Raw genomic sequence first — 5,180 nt, 5'->3', positions numbered from 1 at the left:
CTGTAGGATGGAGCACGTACAAGTGTTTAGTGTGTGGTGAGCGTCTCTATTAGGTTATAGGCCAGACACTATGTACCACACTTATCTGTGTGACTGGCGCCCTATACCGGCCTTATCCACGTGCACTTATAATACTGCGCAGCCGCCCCTCCATGAACCGTCGGTGTGAGTGGTTGTTTCATCTATTTTGCACCTGTGCTGACTCCGACTTTATCATGGGGACTGTTGTGTCATGCAGTGTATTTGATATTGTGTCTGTCACGATTCCTCCGCTCAGTGTGTCTTGGACGCAGTGACTGACAGCTCAGTCGTCTAATCTAGTGCAGGGGTGTGCTGCACGGTCAATATTATGATTGACAGCTCAGCTGTCCAATCTGAGACTGGGAGGTGCTGAGTTTACTTCAGGTGTTCTCTGTTCCTAGTGATTAACCTGCTACTTAGCAGAGGTGACAGTCCCAGATAGCTGCCGGTCGTAGCTTTCAGCTCAATGTGGTTTGTTTCCTCTGTGCTCTGAATTCAGGCATTCTGATCTTCTGTTGCCGGACCCTGGCTTTCCCTATTGACTACCCGTTTGTATTACCCCTTTTGCCTTGACACATGCTGACTTTGGAATTCTGACTCTGGACTGTGACCTGACTAGGCCTTTGCCTCTTCCCTCTTTTTATAATGTACCCTCCTGGCTATTGACCTCGAACTCCTTGACTATCCTGACTCACGGCTTGTCTGTGAGAAGAGATTCAGGGTCACAGCATCTTGGTTTTGGTAAATATGGCCGCCTTTTTCCCATGATGTTTTTTGAATGTATATTGGGAGAAAAAAATAAATATTTCTAATACTGTGAGCTCTCATGGTATCACGTGCTAAGAGTCTCTGCTCTATGAGGACTGACGAAAGTTCGGTCTGAACCGTGTCAAATAGATTACAGCAAAGAGGATGAAAACCACCTCGGTACGGCTCATTCAGATGTCCAAGTACAGACTACAATGCATGGGCTGGCCGCGAGTCTCCTGACCGGAGCATGACAGCCTCATATATTTCTATAATTGTGAGGTAGAAAATGAGAAAAGCAGCTTTATGGTGGGCGCTGTCATACTGAAGACAAGGATGAGAAGGTGTAGAAAAACAACAAACATATTAAAAGATAGCAATGTGATTCAAAATCGATCTGATATCTTCCTCGGGTCATCATAAAGGTTTCCAAGCCACATGCTTTGTATTCTATAATTGTTGTGGTGTCAATATAGCAAGGTTGATTGTGTTACTGTATCTACGGTACATAGTATGGATGTTATTATTTCTATGCAGTAAGTTTTCTCTGATCCCATATATATACAGTAACCTTTTTGTAAATGTATATCAGCAGTAATGTAAGTTCTGTTACAGTCTGCTTCTATTAGGCTTGGTTCTGTTCCTGTATCTATGTAGTAAGGTTGGTTTTGTTCCTGTAGCTGTGTAGTAAGCTTGGTTCTTGTACTGTAGGTGTGTATTAAAGTGCACCTGTCAGCAGGATTTTGCTCAGTAAACTGCATACACTGTCAGGTGGGCGCCGTTACACTGATTAAAATGATACATTAGTTGATTACATCCGTCCTCTGGATCTTGTGTAATCTTTACTTTCAGTTTGGAGATAATAATATGCTCGTGCTCGGCTTACATATTCATCTGTATGCTCTTATGACAGCTCACTGATCATTCACTGACCTGCCTCCTATTTTACCTAGCTCCGCACTACTAGATGCATTATGTAAAATAGTAGATGGGTCAGTGAATGATCAGTGAGCTGTCATAAGAGCATACAGATGAATATATAAGCAGAGCACCAGATAGAGCCCACCCCACAGGCTGCCCCGAAGCACGAGCATATCATTATCTCCAAACTGAAAGTAAAGATTACACAAGATCCAGAGGACGGATTTAATCAACCAAGGTATCATTTTAATCAGTGTAATGTCACCCACCTGACAATGTTTGTGGTTTACTGATCACAATCCTGCTGACAAGTGCGCTTTAAGCTTGGTTCTGGTACTGTAGCTATGTAGTACTCTTGGTCCTGGTACTGTAGCTATGTAGTATGCTTGGCTTTCATATCCTATTTATTCAGTAGGGTTTATTTTACAATATCTGTATAGTCTGTTCAATCATGGGTTTGTGATTACATTACAGATACAATCCAAAAATGAAAACAAAACCCCTGCTCCTTCTTTAACTTTTTAAGGACCAGGTAAACTTTCTGATTTTTCCTCCCCTTATTCCAAGAAGCATTTTCCCATCCACATAAGTGAGGGCTTGTTTTTTGTGGGACGAGTAGTACTTTTGAATGACGCCATCCATTTTATCATGTGATACTGGACAGTGGGAAAAAAATTCCAAGTGTGGGGAAATAGCAAAAAGAGCACAATTCTGCAATTGTTTTTTTTTTTTTTTTTAGATCGTCCATTTTATGGTAAAAATTACCTGACAGCATGATTTTCCGTGTTAGTACCATTTTCCAGATACCAAACACGCACAGTTTTTGTTTTATTTAAGTGGTGAAAAAAATTCAGAAATTTGTAAAAAAAAAAGTGTATTATTTTTATTTCTTAATTTTTAATAGGCGAAAAAGGGTGTGATTTGAACATCATTTTTTTATTTGCATATTTTTTAAAACTTTAGTCCTCTTAGGCGACTTGATCCTGCGATGTAAATGCAGCTGTCACAGATTAACAGAGGTATTTAACAGTGAGTCAGATGATGGCTAATTATCACAGTCATCATCTGTAGGCAAAGACGCGGGATTGTTTTACGAGCCTGCATTAAAGTCAGGGAGCTAGCATTTGACATACCTAGTACGTCGTATTTTGTCAAGGGGTTAATAGTGGCCGCTTTAAAGCAGCATCTCCGCAAAAGAAATAGACATGCTGCGGTCTGTGAAGACGCGCTGCATGTCCGTCTCCGCGGGTGTGCCGCAGACACATAATGGGCATGGGATTTGTATAAATCCCATCCACTATGCTGTAACATATGGCCGCTGCGGATCACACACGAACACTGATCGTGTGCACATACACCAAGGGTATATGCACACCGTCAGGAATGGTAGCGCTTTTAACGCAGCATACTTAATGCTGTGTTCACAGCGCTGCACGCAGGTGAAGCTGCATGTGGTCATTGAACACATGCGGCTTCACCGCATCCTATCCTTGCACTGGTAGAATTTCTCTTGCGGAGACTAGAGAAATTGACATGCTGCGGTCTGTGAAGAAGCGCTGCATGTCCGTCTCCGTGGGTAAGCCGCAGGAGCACGGGAATGCATAGTGGGCATGGGATTTGTACAAATCCCATCCACTATGCTGTAACATCTGGCCGCTGCGGATTGCACGCAGCGCAAGTGTGTTGTGTCCAATCCACAGCGTTTACTGATCGTCTGCACATACCTTAAGGCAGCCAAAGGAAAATACATAAAGGCCTCATACACATCAGATACATCCAAAATCTATCTTCCTTGACTCCCCCATACACTAGAGCATTGGTCTCTGCTCCGAGCTCCTGTGTTCTCTATGAGAGAGCTGCTCCAGCATTCGCTTATCTCCCTGAGAACAAAAGAATCGGCCTCCAGAAATCCAAAGCTTCGGATCCTTTTCTCTCCAACATCATCTTCTTCATAAGAATAGGAAAGCGCCCATACACATTAGACTGCTGGCGGATCCCATCGATTCACCTAACTATAGTCCTATGTGGATGGAGGCCATTAGGGACGGGCCGCTTCTCATGGGCTAGGGCTTGTAACCCCGGGATATAATGTGCCATCTAGCCCCTGGATCTAGGCCCCCATGGATGGTTATAGCACTATGGAGGTGGGGGGGGGGATGTGCAGGGGCCGAATGGGGAATAACTGAGAATATAAAATATATAAAAAACAAACATAAATCCTTCCTCTTCTTCCCCAAACTCAGAATTTTATTTTACCCACTAAATAACAAATTCTTCTTAATTTTGGTATCGCACCGACCGGGAGGATCACATCGCTGCTCATTCACACCGGACATTTCATGAAGGGTTTTCTCTTTTTTTCTGTACATTTTAAAGTGAATTTAGTTCTAAAGCACAAAAACTTTACATCGCCCGATGCCAAGGGGTTAAATATTCCTAAAAATGGATGAAAAACATCATTACACAGATGGAGAAGGCGGCAAATGTGAACAGGTGTGAAGAAAGAGGAGAGAGTGAGGCCCGATGGGGACGGTGATAATAATGTGTGTACAGCGCTGCAGAGTATGGAGGCGACATAGAAGGAAGAGGAAGAAATAAGAGAATAATGGGGAATCTCCACATACCTCCACCTGCAGAGCCGCCACCACATATATGGCTGCTCTGTGCGCACAGGAGCTGTGATGAGGTCACAGGAGGGGAGGAGTCAGGGGTCACATGATCAGGGGCCTCAGTGGATGCAGGACTCTGCTGTGCTGGTTGTCATGGTGCTGGATGAGCTGAAGTTTATGTGTGGGGTCAGGAGGGGTTTACAGTGTGGATGTAGCAGAGCCGCGTGTGTACGAGGTGTACGGAGCGGAGCCGTGTGTGTACGAGGTGTACGGAGCGGAGCCGCGTGTGTACGAGGTGTACGGAGCGGAGCCGCGCGTGTACGAGGTGTACGGAGCGGAGCCGCGCGTGTACGAGGTGTACGGAGCGGAGCCGCGCGTGTACGAGGTGTACGGAGCGGAGCCGCGCGTGTACGAGGTGTACGGAGCGGAGCCGCGCGTGTACGAGGTGTACGGAGCGGAGCCGCGCGTGTACGAGGTGTACGGAGTGGAGCCGCGCGTGTACGAGGTGTACGGAGCGGAGCCGCGCGTGTACGAGGTGTACTAAGCGGAGCCGTGTGTGTACGGAGCGGAGCAGCGTGTGTACGAGGTGTATGGAGCGGAGCCGCGTGTACGAGGTGTATTGAGCGGAGCCGTGTGTGTACGAGGTGTACGGAGCAGGGCCGTGTGTACGAGGTGTACGGAGCGAAGCCGCGCGTGTACGAGGTGTACGGAGCAGAGCCGCGTGTGTACGAGGTGTACAAAGCGGAGCGTGTACGAGGTGTACGGAACGGAGCCGCGCGTGTACGAGGTGTACAAAGCGGAGCGTGTACGAGGTGTACGGAGCGGAACCGCGCGTGTACAAGGTGTACGGAGCAGAGCCTTGTGTGTACGAGGTGTAAGAAG

The sequence above is a fragment of the Phyllobates terribilis genome, unplaced genomic scaffold (assembly GCF_046119375.1).
Source record: "Phyllobates terribilis strain yellow unplaced genomic scaffold, ASM4611937v1 Scaffold_98__1_contigs__length_5973952, whole genome shotgun sequence".
Classification (NCBI taxonomy): Eukaryota; Metazoa; Chordata; class Amphibia; order Anura; family Dendrobatidae; genus Phyllobates; species Phyllobates terribilis.
Note: the sequence above shows the minus strand (reverse complement) of the source record.